Genomic DNA, 18,881 nt, shown 5'->3' with positions numbered 1-18,881 from the left:
TAATGATTAAATTTTACATTACTGGCCAAGAAGGCTAATGTTTTAGTATTATTTTGTATATCTTTTAACATGCGTGAATGGAAAATTACGTAATATATCTGCTAACAATTTTTGCGCTTCATTAATATTATATTTCTCAATATATTATAATTTTGTATTCAGTTCACAAAGCCTAATACATTAATTATAAGCCTTTATAATAAATTTTAATCGATATTGTCTGGGGGCTACAATAAGAATAAAATAAAAGATGCCTTACATGACAGAGCTATTCTGACACAGATTTGATACGAAGAAGTAGATAGTTATGATGTCATTCGCTTGAGAAATGATGCGAATTCGCTCCAAGTGCTAGCAATTTTTCGCCACGATAATCGATGACATGGGCGAAGGTAATAAAAAGAAACAGCGCCGCGACGAGCTTGTAACGAGGAAGCCGATAAACGTGATCGTAAATGCTATCGTTTCCTTGTATTTTTTCCGCCAGTCCGTTTACCGGATCGTTTCGCACGCGAAGCGTAATTACTTCTACCTAGCATTGCTGGTAAATTAAAAAGGATGTAACGATAGAGAGAGATAGACAGACAGACAGAGAAACAGAGAGAAAGATAGAGAGAGAGAGAGAGAGAGAGGGGAGGGGAGAGAGAGAGAGCCCGAAGAGTAAACGTACACGGAAATTCGGAGAATTAGCAATTATAACTACAAGCGATATGTATGAGCTTTGATACTTCTGAATTTATTCACGAATACAGTTTTACATCGATAAACGTACAAGTATCTCCGATCAATGTATGAATTTTGCTCTTTTAAAGTATAAGAATCAAAATTAGAATCTGTAATTTTAATACGGATATAATTTCCAATTATATTAGATATTTATATTCTCAATTTCGTAAAAGCTTGAAATCGATTATACTCGATTATTTAATGAAAATTTGAATTATGAATGTATTTAACATTATAGTTTAAATACGTTTGGCATATTTTCAGAACATAAAAAAATAATTAACGTCACATTTTTTTATTAATTTAAATTTTAACAGAAAAAAATGTGTATATAAGATATAATAGATATAATTATTTTGTATTTTTTAAAAACTTTTAATTGCTATGGACAGCTGAGAGAAAAAATTTAACTTTTATGCATGGGCGCAATTTTTATTGGGAATTAATTATTTTATATTTTTGTACAAAAAAGAGAGTGTGTAAGATAAATAAATACTTATATTTCAGAGATAAACATATATCACTGCAATATTTCGGTATTACTTTGAGATACTTATATACTTGGGGGGAAAACCGTCTAATAATTAAATTATCTATAGGTATAAATTTAAATTTAGCTTCAGTATTAATTTTAATTAATCATTTTATACGTTTTTATATATTTGAATGTTTATCTATTAAAATAAATGTAGTAAATTTTATGTAATCGTTGATCATTACTGAGCTTTTTTATTTTACATTTACAACTTGCATTTTGGCACTTGCACCTTCGTGATATACATATATGCAGTATGTGCCTGTGTTTGACAACAGTTGAACTCGGTCGTTCGTCTCTTTCGAAAAATATGAAATTTAGCTCCCGGTGAATATCCGACGATATATGCCGGCAGTGGCATACGCGACATTTAAACAAAGACCGTATTTATTTTACAAGATACGCGAATATACTCTTATTCTCCTTGTTGCGATACACTCTTACACATGACAGTTTGCGTGACGGATCGCGAATGAAAGATTCTATTCCCGCGCGCGGCGCACATCGTCGTATCGATAGAGATATACGTATCGCGTATCGACATCGCGAAAATATTTTCGAAACGCCGAAACGGGATGTCCATCTGACGCGGCGCCCGCGCGCGAGAACGGTCGCTCCAAAAACATTTTCGACCATTTCGAACTCGTTTGTCAGCACTTCGCCCTCGACGAACCCGCGCGCACTCGATGGATGTATCGATCATCCGAAATGTAAACTTCCGACGCAGAAATATAATTCACACGCTGTAGGTACTCGTCCCGCATGCCGAAACATGATATTTCAAAATGCAACGTAAAAATCGCCATCGTCGCTTATTGTTTTCGTGCGCGTATGACTAATAAACGCTGCTCGCGTTCACGCGCCCGCGCCGCGGCGCCGTGTCGTGTCGCGTGCTAAATACAAATATTTCCGGCGAACAAAAGTAATTACCGGCCGATAAACTCTCGCGTGGCAAATTTGTTATGCAAACGCGTGTTTATCGCGTAACTGCAACGAATGCATAGTCATCTGTTATTTTCACTGCAGAATTGCGTACATTGAACATTCCTATTTTTACAGTTCGCGTCTCGTACGTATATACATTACAATGTGCACAATTGTAGATATATCGGTACAATAAGGAACTAAACCGACGAGAACATATAATGTTTCAACTTTCATGTAATTTTTCAAAAGAAATCAGATTATGTCTCAAAGTCTCCCCATTTTCCTGCATATTACAGTAAAATCAATAAACTGCGTGTAATTTTGCAAATTGTATCATTTCTCGCATTTTAATTACATTGTAATTTTTTTGTCAATCGATAATTTTAAATAAAGAAAAGCGGTACCTTCTGTGTAGCATTTGTCACTTAATATTTTGGTTGTGTATAATTTTTCACATTGGCTTCAAATTATAAGAGCGACTAACCTGAAACAAAAAAAAAGCTTAGGTGAGAAATATTCTAACATACACGAGCAAGTGAATACAAAATCTAAAAAAAAAACATGTACAATGGTATACATATGCGATGGAAAAATAAAAGATAAATGTCATTTTCTATTATATTATCTCCGACGAATTTTGCTGCGTTTATTTGATTGCCAACCGTAAGCAGAAATGCGATATTCGAATGCGGCATTTATCAGACTTTAAACTGGAAGTTTGCGTGGCCTTGCAACTTTATCAGTGTTGCGCGGCCTCTGCTCTATATATAGATTGGATAGGGGGGGGGCTCTCTAGCGGTTATATATATTAAATATAATATATAAAAAAAAATATATATATATATGTATATATATATTAATATACATATCACATGTATATGCATATGCATACATATCTTATAATTGTAATTTTTCTTATAACAGAATATAACGATAATTAAATTTGTCAAATATATACAAAGTGCTCATAATTTTAATTTGTTAAATGCACGATTATATTATAATGCCCGATTCTTGTCCTGTTTACAATAGTCAAATATTGTTCAAAAGACGACGTGATAATATTACAAACCTGACTTAAATTGTTGAATTTACGCTTTGCCTACAAAGAATTTCAGTACGTGTCTTAACTATGTGTTAAAAATGTGTAAAAAGCTCTTCTAACACGCTACGTCATAGCATATTTGTTGGCACACAGCGAGAGCGCGTTATATTACTTTACATCTACAAAGTTTCGCAAGTAACGCGCGACATACCCGATGTAATAAATTACGACGGCCCGGTTATAATTATTATAATGGAGCAGCAGGTGTTACGCCGCTAGTAATTCCCGCGATACGTTTTAAGCAAATGAGCCTCAGGTTCAATTTGTCGACTCGGCGGTCTACAATCGGTCATTAAGGATGTGAACGTCAACGCGAGTTGCTCCTACCGAATATGAAAAATATGTTCCAAGTCGCCGAAAATTCGCTGGTTTTTTTAACGTTTATTTCATCATTTGCTCTTTTCTTTTTTTCACAAGTGCAGTAAATAGCTCTTTATGTATAACAGAGTATGTCATAAATAACTTAAAAGTAACTTTTGCTTAATCATAACTTTCGTAATAAAAAATACAAAATTAGGAACTGTTATTATTATTTACATATAATTTTTTACATATATTTATTTGGAAATTTATAAATAAATAATTACTCTTAAAATTAAACTATGGACGATAAAACTCTGTTGTTTAAATAATTGCAAGTTAAAAATTTCAAGATAATAACTAATTATTTTAAGTTTTTATTAGACAGATTTAAAATCTATAAAGGATTTGTAACTCTCTCTCTCTCTCTCTCTCTCTCTCTCTCTCTCTCTCTCTCTCTCTCTCTCTCTCTCTCTTTTTCTAACAAAAGATGTAATAATTTTCGAGAAAATATCTTTTTTACAATATATTTAGATATGGATTATTATATATAATTATATTACTATTATATATAAGAAATAATTATAGAAGTTCACAAAGATAAATTAAACTTCTCAAGTAAATCTTTTTATATATGTTAGAGACTTTTACCTTCGTTTTATTTGTATTTTTTTAAACAAAACGTAAATCGATCTTTCACTTTGTGCTATCATATTACTTGTGCTCTTATATTACTTGGATCAAAGGGCGAATTAAAATTGTACGAAACAAAGAGACTCGACGCTGATTAATACGTTACATTAAACAATAGTCAAATCCATTTTTTAACCACAATGTCGAGGTTGAGACACTTGTAAAGTCTGGTTCGCAATAATTAGGGATGGCTAACATTACGCACGGTGTGGGCTCGTTTCAGCCCGAGCAGCGGCGGGGATAAATTTGGGGTGCGGAACGTAACAAGCGTGGCTAACGAGGTACGGCAGATTTTATGGCCAGATGGAGATGATGCGATATCCGCGATTGATGCTATACGCGGGGAGTATTTCAAGCAGGGTCTCTCTTTGGACTGGAGATGGATTTGTGCACAACAGTATGCTGTTCTCTTATTACGATGCCACGTGTAATCCGCATGATAGACCCGCAATATTGCACAAGTATGAAGACTCAAGTCAAAATTAGAGTAATTATATTGCAATGATTTATTAATTAATTCCTAAAATAAAAATTATTGTATTATAAAATAACGTATTTTTTTAAATAGCGACAAACAGAACTACATAAGTTATGCAGTACAAATCGAAGTTTCAACATGCCCGTATATCAATGAAAATATAACATTGCATATTTATAAATATAGATCAATTCAAACACATTAAAGCAAGCTAAACCAAATTTAAAAATTCACTGCAGTACATTCTTCTGTGGCAAGTTAATATAATGAACTTTTCCTACTTTTTGAATTTAATTTTCGATTTTTCACATCGCGATAAATCAAAAATAGTCGTGAAAAAATTCTTTGATGAAAAACATAAAAGCGAGACACGGATTCGACACTTGGTTCACCTTTTTTCATGGATGCGACCTCGTAAAACATGCACACGTACATACATACGATACACATTGACTTTTATTGTCTGGAGAAGCACACACCACAATAACGAAGACACGATCTTCGAATCAGATATGTTATTTTAAATTAGTTATTGTCTGTATTTTAAATTAGAATTCGGTTTTTATAAAAAAATTTAAATAAAATTTGAAAAACTTTTAACAGGCGTCTGTATCGAAATAATGTACAGAAAAAATGTAACAAATTGGTATTTGAAATAAGCAAAATAAAAGAATTTTTGCTTTTGTGTAAAATTTGAAATGACACAAAGCAATAATGTTTTTATTTAAAAAAAATAAATAGCTTTTTAGACATTTTAGTTAAATAATAATTCAAACTTTTTATTTGCCTAAGAACTTATTACTCAGCCTCAATTAAATTTTAAGTTACAGGAGTAAATTACTTCTATTACACAATGTGCACCTGTTCCAATATGCTTGATTAAAAAATTGTAATAACATCCCGAAACATTTCGGAATAAGTTTAAATAGGCTCATGAATGACGGCGCGTTTCGTCTTGTGAGGCATTTCCCCAAAAATGTATATTGGGAGCGGAGGCTGATTAACCGTCGAATAATTAATCACTCTATTTCACCGTCGCAAAATTTTACAAATTCATCGGGTCTTGTCGTTCTACTGTTCATTATTCCCACAGAGAAGAGCATTTATTAAAGCGAATAAAGTACGTAACGCAACATGTGATATATAGTTGAAATATATTGATTTTGTAAATAAGTATGAATAAATAATTATGAATAAATGAATGAATATATATCATATACATATATATATATATATATATATATATATATATAAAAGTGAGAGATACGTTTTAAATATAAAAATGACTAAAGAGATTTCCAAAGTCGTTTCTATCGATTTTTTACGTATACAGGAACAAAATGCGTGAATATCATACAGTCTTATTTAAAAATTAAATTCTAAAAACTGAAAAAAATTTCATAAAAATTAAAAAAATGTAATATAATAAAAAAGACAATTGTGCCAGTCATTTTGTTCATGATCAATCATAATTTAGCTATCAAGATTAATTTACCTAGAAAAATTTTCGAACAATTCCTATACGTTTTCTACAATTCTGTAAAATTATAAAAAAGATTCAAATCGTTCTCTCATAAATGAAGATCTGGACGAGATAAGTTTATTTTATATTAAAAAAACAGCGTCGAAAAAGACTGATTTCGACGAGATGTAACGAAAGCCTGTCATTCGACAGCGATGAAAATGAACTGTCATCTCTCTCGAAATCTACAGTTATCTGCCGGCACGCCATTGTTGCAGCGTCATGCGTGGCCGGCGTCGATCTGCGTAAGCATTAAAGTCGCGCGAAATGCCGCCCGCTCTGTCACGTCGATTCGACGAGGGTCGGCCTGCTCGGGAGCGATATGTCCATCATCGTCGTCGGGCGTGAGTCCGACGAATCGGTGGAACTTATACGCGCCGTGCGTGAGGGTGGCTGAACCGTGCCAGGGTGTCGAAAGACAGGGGGTTCGGCGGGATGAGGAGACGCGGTAGGAAAAGAGGAGGGATGAGTCGTTTCGTCGACGTTAATTACCGGATCGTGCTTTTCACGAGGCAAACTCGTTCGTTCTTTTCGCCATGGCCATTAATTCCTTCCCACCCCCTCTTACCTCCTACTCCTTTTCCTCTTTCCTTTCGCTTCACCTATCCATCTATTCGTCCTCGTAGACTCCGCTCGAAAGAACCAGGTCTATAGAGGAGACGGAGAATAAAACGAAGAGTACTTATCAGATGTGCGGAAACAAAGGTCGTAGGAACCATGCACGGCTGAATTCCGCGACTAGACACTTTCAAAGGTGCAGAGATGCTGGGTCTCGCCCGCCCTTGCAGTCGCTACTGCAGCGTCAAACTTGAACTCGGACGCATTTCATTACGTTCCTCTCTTTGTCCCAAGTATATACCTCTCGTCACGCTACTTTTGTTGCGCGCGACAAAATAAGAACGCGTGATACCATGGCAAAGGGAGCCGCTCCTGTATGTTTCGCAAAATGTCTTTTCCTTACATTCACTTTTTTAACTGCCAATTTTACATTGTTATTTAATTTACCTATTCCGTGTGTAAGTATTGTATGTACACGAAACGTTATCTAAATTCAATTTCAAGAGTAATGAGTAGTAAACCATGTTATTTAACACGTATGAAATTAGACTTCAAGTTAATAAAAATAACGATTTGACACTTTGAATAGTAAAAATTCAAGCAGTATTTACTAAAAATCGTGAAATCTTTCAGATTTAATAAAAGCGTAAACAAATTAAAATTTGATCTCAGATTTCTAAAAAAATTTAAATGCAAGATTTGTTGAATTAAAATCCAATATTTGTGACGCATTTCTTTAACATATATAGATATAGAGTGATTAAATGAAATTATCATATTAACAAGATAAGTATACACTTAATATGAAAGTAGATTCAAAAAAACGGACGAATGTGGATTAATGCTTATCAATCTTTCCAATTTCTGCGAACCTCTTTCCGGCCACATTCTCATTTCTCCGATATCGCCGGCTTCTGCCGCGCACGATGGACTCGAAACGAATCGTGGTCGGCTCGCTGTATAAACGAACGATTCCAACTACCTACCATATCAACGCGAGAGGACTGACGCGCGAAAAAAGATCGATTAAGAGCGTTTCAGCCGAGCAGAAAATGAGGCTGCATGCATAACGACAAAGAGGGAGAGAAAGAAAGAGAGAGAGAGAGAGAGAGAGAGAGAGAGAGAGAGAGAGAGAGAGAGAGAGAGAGAGGCACAGAAATGAGGGGATTGGATACTCGAAGAGTGGCTTTTAACGCGGATATTCGAAAATAATGGAAAGAATGCGTCCACAACGGTAGAAAAACAAGGTAAGTACGGCTGACAAACCGTCGTTCATACGCGCCACGCAATGCACTACCGTTCAACCGGAGAAGCTGTGTGTGTTCGCTCGATTCTTTTTTTTTCCATTAAATGCATGTCTGCATATGTGTATTATACTTGGACGCGCGTGTGTGGTAACGGTCACACGTGCAAAGGGGCTGCGCAAACCTCGAGTCTCAGTGTGTGTATCTAACCGCTCCGTCTCGTTGGGGGAAGGGGGGGGTGGCTCGCGATCAATCATATTTTTTTGGAGACAATGACCGAGTTAAGTAAGTACATACAGCGGCGCTGTCGGCAAAAGAAAAGCAGAACGACGTCGCATCCAATCTGCCGGCAGTGTACTTTCCATAGCGGAAGAAATTCAACGCTCGTCTCCCGCGGATAAAGGATCGATGTCCTCGGTGCAGCAAGCGTCGACCGCTTCTCCATCTTTTCCCTCGAACAAGTCACTATGAAATTTTAATACATTGTAATACGTTATTTCCATCTTTCAACTTCGATCAAACTTTATTTAGTCACTAAAGATTATTATATAAGTGTCACTTTTCTTGCATTAATAAGTATATATATTTAAAGATAGCTATTTAAGCAAAATGGCTTTACTTCTTTGTTTCTAAATAATTCTTGATCTATTTATATCCGCGAGCCTGTACACGCAGCAGACACTTGAAAATTACACTTTTTTTCTTAATATACACAAAAACACAATTTTTAATTCATCGCGTGCTATACGTCCAGAGGCCTGATGCGTCATCAGTCCAACACCTTTTTTAGGGCACCCTGTATTTTCGGTCTCCCCGTGAGACCATCTCGGAATGACTATTGATTTCGCCAAAGGGGTTCGTCCCTTGCTATTCATAGTCATTTTCAATGTCACGTGTCCCTTCAATCCGAAGTCGGTCCGTGTACGGCCGCCTTCGGCCTGACGTGCTCGCGTCCACGACTCCACATACGAACAAGTCGAAAGGGGACACACTATAATAGTAACCAGTTGGTCTAATCTACATGCGGCACGTTTCGGCGTTTCAATTTGCTTTTGCACGGCGGATTACTTCCTGACGAGGCCACCTTTTGATTTTGACGAACCGATCGTGCCTGAAACGCGCGTGCATCGCACGTCGGAGAACGCCGCTCCGAAAGTTCCGGACGCGAATCTGAACGAATTCATTATATGCGAATGGAATCGGCGCCTAGAGAGAGTTTACGTTGATTAAGATTTAAATCTGTGTAACTGAATGTAATTGAAAAAGTTGTCGTCAAATTATGTCACGCGAGTTGCAAGATAACAAAAGTGATAATTATGTTAATAGCTCATTTATAAGTTTGTAGCGTGCTTTATAGAAAAATAAAGTTTTACTAAGCGAACTGACTTATCTTTTATTATTGAGGATCAAATTAAAATTGAGTAGAGAAGAATTAAATCTACATATGCAATAAAAAAAATAGCGATATTGACGAGTCTAAAAAAAAAAATCTATTAAAATTGCACTATGGATTGAAAAATTCGAGATAATTAACAGCGAAAACGATGAAAACATTTATAATTATAAAAAGTATTGTATATATTGGTATATATGTATTAATTTTCAATATTATAATTTATTAATATTGTTATTATTATATTATGTTACTGCTATGTCCCATATATTAAGAGACTACCTTCAAATAAATACAAAAATTTAATTAAGCACGTCTACTGGCACTTAACGTGTTAAAATTAGTAAGTCATTTGCGCATTTACTTCGGTTTCATTTATTAATTAAATCAGTTTTACTCGGCTCGTTGATTTAAAAAAAATTCCCAATGTCGGAAACACATCCGTTTGAAAGGCTGGTACCTACTGGTTCTGGGAGAGAAATTAAATTGTTCATACAACATGCGTGTCATATATCGTACTTTCTGGCCGTGCCATACGGGGGTGTGAGACGGGGGAGGGGCGAGGGGGGCTGAAAAGCGTGCACTCGTGAGTGCAAGCGGGTCGTCTTGTTCGTTGCCCGACAAACGTTCCGGGATCGTTTTCACCCCGGGGTGCCGGTAAATCTCCTCCCCGTAAACACACCGGCGAGCTTCGAGCATGCACCGCTCGCATAAATTGGGGACGTCGCCCAGCAGATCAGCTGCGGCGATAACCTCTCGACGGGCTGTCCTACGTCCACGAGACTATTTGCATATATTTGCGAAAAATTATGCGTCGACCCCATGTGTCCCGCACTTTTTACTTCCGCCCCAAAATTTTCCGACACGAAAATGCGAGTTAGAGAAAATGTCGATATTCCTGGACTTTTATTAGATCGAACATTTATTCAGCAATTCGTTTTTTTTTTATTTAGAAGAAATAATCTTGATAACAAGTAATCTTTGTGTCATTTTAGATATTTAAATTGATATTTAAATCAATGAAAAAGTAGTCTTATTAAAATCTTTTATAAGATAAACTCGGGTAAGATGGCCATACAGGAAAGATGGCCAACCCATGTTCATTCGATGTTTCATGGCAAGCTAGATTGAAAGAACATAGGTTGGCCATCTTTCCTGTATGGCCATCTTACCCAAGTTTACCCTAGCACAAAGAAAAGACAATGACATACTATTAACATGTCTAAACTTTTCCTAAATTTATGTAAACATTTAGTAAATTCCTAGCAGTTATTTGTAAAATTCTAACTGCTCTTTTGCCAGATAATTAATTTTGTTATTTTTATAAATTTAAACATTATAAATTGTTATTATTACAGTTAAATACAGTTAATAGTACAGTTAAATATTATTTGAATATTATTAATATTTAGAAACGCGGCTAATGTGCTTTATATGCATCATTGCACAAGTTTTATAAGTAATTTGCTGAATAAAAACTAAATTTTATTCTAAATAACTAGTAAGAATGTATGGAATAATAAAGTGAGTCATTGATTAATTTGCAAGTCTGACGATGACGTTGGCAATAACTTTATATCTGGAAGTCTCAACATTCTCTTTTCCGTGACGGAAGTTACGCGTAAAACGGCTTATCGATCACGATACAATTTCCTGTTTCCCGGCATAGACATCCGGATCCGTAGTTTTCTTCGTCTTCCGGCGGCAATACGACTAACGCGCTTCGTAACTTTTGCAAACTTTCGCTGTTCCAACGATAATGCGTTGCATTAGAAATTTTTGTTTTCTTATATTGACTTATATTTGACTTATTTTATTTTACGAATTTCTTTGTAATATATGATCAAAAATCTACACCATTATTGCGCGCACCGTTACATATACAGATGATAAAAATATTACGGATAAATATATAAGCAATTGATGAAATAAATTAAATTAATTTGAATTAAAACCAATATTTAAAATTGAATAAATCTTTTGTAAATAATAAAATATCCGACCAAGGAAATGGTATAATTGTAATATTTCTAATATTTACGTAAATTTATTGTAGGTATCTGAATTATTGTAAAAGATAAAACATGTATAATAAAAAAATTAATGAGTTAACGCATTAAAGTATCTATATGCAATTAACTTATAATTACGAATATGTTTCCAATCTTTAAACATTAAATAAAAAGCAAAATTTTTATATCCTTTAAATTAATCCTACATAATATATATATCAACTACTTCTTTCAATTCTACCGTCAAAAAATTATTAACGTTAAATATTTCAATGTACAACACGTGCAAACAGTTTTATCTGCAAACCATCAAATACACTTATATATACATATATTTGATTTTAGCGTATTGAAGTATAAATCAATATCAATAAATGTAAAACGAGAATTAATTATAAAAATATATAAAGTGTTATAAACGAGCAGTGGTAATATAAGCGAAACAAGGAAAAACTAATTTCCTCCATATTGGAGACATGTCGATGAAAGCGATAAAAAACAATGTATAAAAAGGACGACAATGGGCGAATAAACAAAATAATAATTTTCATGATATTGGGAAAATATTGACAAAGCTAATATTTTTACCCCCAAGCCATACGCCGACATATATTGGTTGTTCTAACGTACTAAATTACAATTATAATTGAGAGAAAGAGAGAGAGAAAAAGAGAGAGAGAGAGAGAGGTGAGTTAAGTATAAAGTATACGAAATTCGAGCCATAATTTTAACTTAAAGTGCATTAAGCCGAAATAATAATAGCAAAAAAAATGCGTGAGATACTAATTTTTGCAATGTCCTTGAAGCATTGACGAAAACGGTGTGACGTTCAATAGCAAATTCAACCGGTAAGAGCTTCCACGAGCAACGGCGGATATGCAGTCGCCTCTTCGTGGCCGCGGAAGGAACCAATCAAGCGAGCGGAGATAAGTTTTCCGATAATGGAGCCGAACGAACGAGCGCTCTGTCGCGTACCGGTATTACGGAAGCCTCCAGTGTGACGTCCTAACGTATCAGGATCAGTGCGTTCAACGAGGCATAGGGGGAAAGCCAGTAAACCCAAAGATAACAAATGCAACGTTGTTTGTCGCGGACGCACCGGTACCTGCCAATTTCTAATGGAGCGAGCTTACGTATACCTCGCAAGAGAGACGCAAATGTCTGGAAAAACAGTTTTCTTTAATACTCAATGATGGTCGAGGATTTTCCACTTGCCGTTCATCGTATCAAAGAAGTGCATTGCCGCGAAAGAGCGATTTTATATTATTACAGGGCCACAAAATCCGATGTAAGCGAAATGAATAAAGTCGCGCTGAAAAAGCGACTCTTCACTTGTTGATTGAATAATAGGTTTGATAGCTTCCATCAAAGATATATATGTCTGTCGAAGTCTACGATCGCAAAATATTAATAATAAACCAGTCTTCGCTCGTGGAACGTCGACAATTAAGATTAATCGACAGAAATCAACGCAAATTGATGAATTCGAAGAGTAGAAACCGATAATTATGAATTTTATTTCAATCCAGCGACTCCATTGCATTGATCGATTTTAATGGGTTCTCCCATTGGACACCTCGTTACAATTTCTATCGTCGCACTCACCCAATTATTACGAATGGACGACAATTAACTGTCCGGCGAAGTTATACAGTGGTGCTTAATGAAGAATTAAATTTTCTTATCGCGTGTCCCTCTTCGCGGCGCGCGGGGCGTCGCGATTCTGAGCCTTAATCACGGCTGACGAAATTTCGCGAAGAAAGTTTAACCCGAGGTTTGATGTGTCTCGTTAGCGAACGCGGGTAAGGAGCTCCTCGGATCGACGGGAAAAAGGAGAAGTATAGTAGACAGAGGAAAGTTCGAAGATGGAGAAGTCAACCTGCGCGGCATCGGAATAATAAAGAGTCTCTTGCGCCGCGGATACACTGCGAAAGATCCCCATCGCTTAACTCTGTCGAGGTCGTTAACTTGACAGAGCTATTGTGCGAAGAATCATGCAGACCTTTGCAAACGCAATTCTGACAGATAATCTCGTTTGAGTCGTTCCATTCTCAAGTGTAGCGTAATTATGGCTTGCATTCACAACTGACGCATTCGACATCAAACTTATGACCGCAACAATCTCAACAATTGCTCGTTATAAAATTATATATTGAGATATTCTAATACTTTCTCTTGTATTTTGCAGAAAGAATTTAATTTTAACTTTGCTGCGTTCGCCCACTTCAAGTGTAACCACAACTATGACAAAAACTGTATAAAATTGAAATCCACGGCGTTCTTGATCGATATAGAGCACTCTCTACCTCGTTGTTGCTTTTTATCCAGAAACTTCTATATTTCGAAATATTTTGAGAATGGAACGGGTTAAAATGGTCTTTAAATGACTTTATGGGGAGAGATAATAAACGAGAGAACTATCAGAGAAAGTTTAATGCAATTATAAACAAAGAACGGTAGATCTATCGCGAAAAGTTTATAGATATTCATCCGGTGCGCACAGAATCCAAGCTAATTAATTTTTATTAAACGCCGCGGCACATGGCGCGGCGGCGCGGCGGCGCGACAGTCGAAAGTTTTTTAAGTACTTCTCAACGGAGACAGTCCTTCTTAGAGACAGTCCTTTCCCTTGTGAAAGACAGGATGTTGCGGAAAGTTCTCCAAGAATAGCAGTTATGAAATCTTTATTGCGTACTTGTTTCGTAATTTAATATACTTTTAATGTACTTGACGTTTCATAAAACAAGACAACTCTCTGTCAGAAGAGCGAAACAGCGATATTCGATGGCAAGAAGTGCTTAATATACGAAGATATCTTTAATGGTCGTCAGGCAATGGCGGTTAATATCGATATTTGTCAGCTGTCCTGACGAAATTACATCGCCAGGTGTGAGTCCCCGACGAGAAAAGATTAATAAAGAAGTTCGCGCGCGGGCGGCACTTTGCTATATATAAGATCCTACCATCCCTTACTTCATGACTTTCCATTATCATCATCGATCAATACATAATTATTGATGTTCCCGTAACCTGAATATGTCTGGATCGCGTTATACGTTCCCGTGACAGCGCATTTATAAAGACCGTGATCTAATTTTGCGATCAAATTTCATTTGTATAGCTCAGTCAATCCTCGAAGAATGCAGATCGGTGCAATGTGCTTCGAATATAAGTGAAATTAGATGCAGTTGGTTTAACTATAAGACACCTGATACCGTTTAGTTTAAAGTGAAACAGAATGACATCCGTGGCTCTCTTTCGCGACATTAAATTTTCCTCGATCAATACTCGAGTTCTTTCACTTAAGGAAAAAAAATCGATGGAAGATACATAAATTATTGTCGCAAGCAAATATCCTACACGCGAGGCAACTCGAGAATCTTTCTGAAATATCACGAACCACTAGTTGACTCGTATTGATACTTATCATTCTTCTCACGTGCCTGCGAGACAAGACAAATTCCCGGATCTTCAAACGTGTCCGTTCCAGGCCTCGTACTCGTCGACTATTAGAGAAAAATGAATCCACGCTTGTTACTCAAGATATTGAGTTTCACGGATACGGCCGTTATCCCGACTCTTCCAATTCTGTTTTGCCAGATAGGTCGAACGCCTGTGCTCGCTCACGGTACTTTGGCTTCGTTAAAAGGTAATGCACCGACAATACCGTCCTCTTCCCAATTCTCTAATTTCTACACGAAGTCTGTACCAGGCGCAGCGCGTAAAATAGAGAAACGTCTTTGGTATATGTTACCATATACTATACATTTGTCTTACTTTGTCGTGCGAAAGAGTATTATAAATAAAGCTTTCCAACAGTATATATAAAGATTGTTTTCACAGTTTTTATAGTCTATTCTTAAACTTTTTTATCTTGTAAAAAAATCATTACATATATAGAATGATTTGGATAATTGCGGACGCTATAATTTTTAAATCTGTTGGAGTATAATACTTTCATAGAAACTTTTATTAACAAATTTATACAATGATTTATTTTCTGACAATTTCGTAAAAAGTTAACTCGTGTTATTTCTGCAATGTGATCGATCTGTTCATTCAATCTTTTGCATAACGCTTTAAACTTCTTATTTTTTCCATTTATATTGTAGGTATATAAAGAGAGAGAGAGAAATTTATTATTTTCTGATTTGACCAATACGAGCGCGATAATTCGATCTTGTCGACGTTTTAAGGGACTGCAACACGAGTTGCCTCCGGCGAGGAACGCGAGGACGTAGCCGGATTTGCTCTCGGGAAGAAACTTTCAACCCGTGAAATCCCGGAGCGGTTATGAGGAGCGTCTTATCTGCCGACGAAACTACCGTCACCCGGTTAGGAAAAGTTATACCGAAAGTTCTCGCTCTTAGCCTAAAAAGACGTCGTGCCCCAGAGAAAAAGTAACTGAAGAGTTTCGGTCGGCGGAGGTTACGAGCGGAATAACGAAGGACGCGGCACAATTCTTTCACGAAGCGCCGTTCCAAGCGAAACTACGACGACGCATGCTGTTTGTAAGCAGTGGAAATTTCATGGAGCTTGCAATCTGTACAAATAATTCGCGTAAAGATGCAATTTCGTGAAATGTCAACGTTAATTGCTCAAGTAATCATTTTTCGATTAGATTAAATACTATTAACGCTACATTCCGTATCGTTTATAAGAGAAGGAAACGCGCAATCTGGCAGCTCATCATCTCATCACTTTTTTACAGCAATTTATCGACAATCTCGTCAACAAATCTCATCAACAAATATAATCCAATTTGAGATGCATCGCATGCTCTACCTCCTCTCTTTGATATTACACAATTATAACGCGCAAGCAAGTATAAATTAATTATATACGCTCAATATACGCGTGGCTTAAAGGGACCATAAACCAGCTTTAAAACAATTAACTGCGCGTTGTTATCTTATGTAGAAGGGAGTAGAGAATACGAGCGATGGTGCTAATAAATTAAGAAAGAAGATGGATATTTAAAGAAAGAACAAACTGAAAGAGAGAGAGAGAGATAGTTTATACAATTGACCTCGCTATACGCGAATAATTTACATCGCGTATTTCTGAACCATTTATATAAAGTTTATTTATTACACCACATTTATCAATTTGCTTTTATGCAATGTTCTCTATTGGAAGATATTCTACATGCCTCAGGATTTTAGCAATAATCACTATAATCATCTGACAAGGTTATATTACAACTCAACTCTCCCACGTTATTGCCTCGCTACTCGACAAGGTGTTAGAGTTGGTCTGCTGAGTTCGGTTGGTCAGAGCGTTAAATCAGAGGCTAAGACTCATCTGAACATCTGACTAGTATAATAACCAACACGTCAGCCAATTTGCATTTTGCCTCACCGCTTTAACATGGTAAGCAAAACTCCTTTAATGTCTATACCATTTACCTACTTATTGTTAGTTCTAAACTTACACACGCGCACGCGCGTGCGTATGTGTACGCAGCAACCACACATAGGACCAAATTCCCTCACATCTTTGTTCGTGGTCCTGGGCTCGATTAAAAACGCACATTCTTCATAATGTATATTTTCATTTTACAACATATGTACTAAAAAAATTAAATTATCTACATTTACTACTCATCTTTCAATACATAATGCGAAGACACAAATATACTTAATATACAAAGGCTAAAAAAAAAAACACTTTATATGTTTCGACAATCGATCATAAATCTCGATTTTCCCAACTTTCGCTAAACCTGGTGAACAAATAATTGTTAGTTTCTGTGTCTAAAAAATTTCAGAAACAGTTTCCAATGATTAATTAAAGTTCCATCAATGAGCCAAAAAAGGCTAATTAGCATCCTTCTTTCATCAGCATTCGCATTACCCACACTGTCCTTTAACACGTCTGAGTAAACACAGGAGTTCCGTTCGAAATGACGGAATGCTAAACCCCGAACAAATGAAAAGTATAAAATGATAAGAGGAAAATTGGGAAACGCGGCGAAGAAGCTCGCGGTAGTCGCGCAAAGTGTTTTGCCAGTTATGGAGGTCGAAGTTCGTTACCGGACGCGTCACGGAAATGGCGAAACCTTGTCAGTCAGCCCTCGTAGAAACACTTCGCGAGAACGAAGAGAAACAGAAAGAGAAAGAAAGAGAGAAAGAAAGAGAGAGAGAGAGAGAGAGAGAGAGAGAAGCGGGGAAGAGAAAGGTACAGCAGAGACAGGGAAGGAGAAATTGCACCAATATAAACCCCAAGTCGTCCGCGCATCTCCGCCCGTCCGAGCGAATTAATTTAAGTCTAGCAGGGCTCTAGCAATTTCCGCAATTTTTCTAGCTCTCCTCAATTTGGCCTGCAACCGATTTGTAGGGCTTCGACATCATCCGCATCTAACTAACATCTACTTTTTCTCGCGTTTCTTTTCCACTACGGCTGTTGAATTACGCACACGATGTACAGAATATTTCTGATTGTGTGCTCTTCTAAGAACATTTAACATACTAATATGTAGTTGAAAAAAATTGATAAATATAAAAACACAAATAATCAAAATTAATCAAATCGCATTCATTAATTTAATTATTTTATCCAAAGCTAAACTTTTCAGTGTGTAACACTTTCAAATAAATAAAAAAGATATTTGCGATGTCCTTAAATTAACATTTCGAGACTTTAAGTATAAATCAAGTTTCTAAAATTAAATTTTAATCAAGTCATAAAAATTCAATCAATCGCATTTTATAATTTTTAAACTTTTGTTATTTTCTTCCTTTAACATTTTACTGTAACATATATTTTGCGATATACCTAAACAGAAATTTAATTGTAAAATAGTCGTAAATCGCATGTTAAGAATAAATTGGATTAATCAAAGTCGACGATAGTATTTCGCGATTGCTACTATGTGCCTTCAAAAGACTTCGAAGAATAATGTTACATCGAGGATAATTATTTACTTTTATGAGTTGATAAAGAAACTTTCGGGTTCTGTGAAGGCGTCGTAAATTGTTATTTAAGCAAGTTCGGTGGCGAGTTACAGCAAGCTGTCTGATCCAACGTGTCTGAAGCTATCGTGTTTCCAACTGAGCCAAACACGCGTTCCTCCGGCCGTAAGAAAGTTTTCGGGTTTCGCAAGCGGCGGATGTTGGAAACTGGATCGATTATACGAAAACTTTGATAATGCGTTTTTAGCCATCCGCGATGGTCGCGATTAAGGCGCTCTGCTTTTCGATCGGTAACGAGGCGAGTGAAATTTGAAACCAAATCCTCGAAGCGAGGTGGAAACCCGAGAGCTTCCCGCTTCGCTCGCGCTGTCTTGGCAGACGAACTTCGTTCCTACGTACGATAGAACTTTTGCAATTTCCAATTGATCGATAACGCCGGCGTCAACATTGCAAAATGCGAGAACGGGCGCGGAA

General features: G+C 36.3%; 1 protein-coding gene and 1 long non-coding RNA gene across 6 annotated transcripts in view; one reads left to right on the top strand and one right to left on the bottom strand.

Annotated features, from left to right (window-relative positions):
• Positions 1-18,881, bottom strand: part of LOC143895616 (CUGBP Elav-like family member 1-A) — a 553,022-nt gene that overhangs the window by 402,990 nt on the left and 131,151 nt on the right. The window contains exons 3-4 of one of the 4 annotated variants that reach the window (XM_077402903.1): positions 8,386-8,553; positions 2,593-2,672 (exon numbers count right to left, since the gene is read on the bottom strand). The exons of the other annotated variants lie outside the window; for them this stretch is intronic. The gene's annotated coding sequence lies outside the window, so the exon portion shown is untranslated. The remainder of the gene's footprint in view (positions 1-2,592; positions 2,673-8,385; positions 8,554-18,881) is intronic. 4 annotated transcript variants of the gene reach the window in all.
• Positions 1-18,881, top strand: part of LOC143895628 (uncharacterized) — a 342,321-nt gene that overhangs the window by 211,803 nt on the left and 111,637 nt on the right. The gene's annotated exons all lie outside the window — the stretch shown is intronic.

The sequence above is a fragment of the Temnothorax americanus genome, unplaced genomic scaffold, assembly GCF_048541705.1.
Source record: "Temnothorax americanus isolate GAGA-0224 unplaced genomic scaffold, ASM4854170v1 Scaffold16, whole genome shotgun sequence".
Taxonomy (NCBI): Eukaryota; Metazoa; Arthropoda; class Insecta; order Hymenoptera; family Formicidae; genus Temnothorax; species Temnothorax americanus.
The sequence above is the reverse complement of the archived record's forward strand: the minus strand, read 5'-3'. Positions and strand labels throughout refer to the sequence as shown.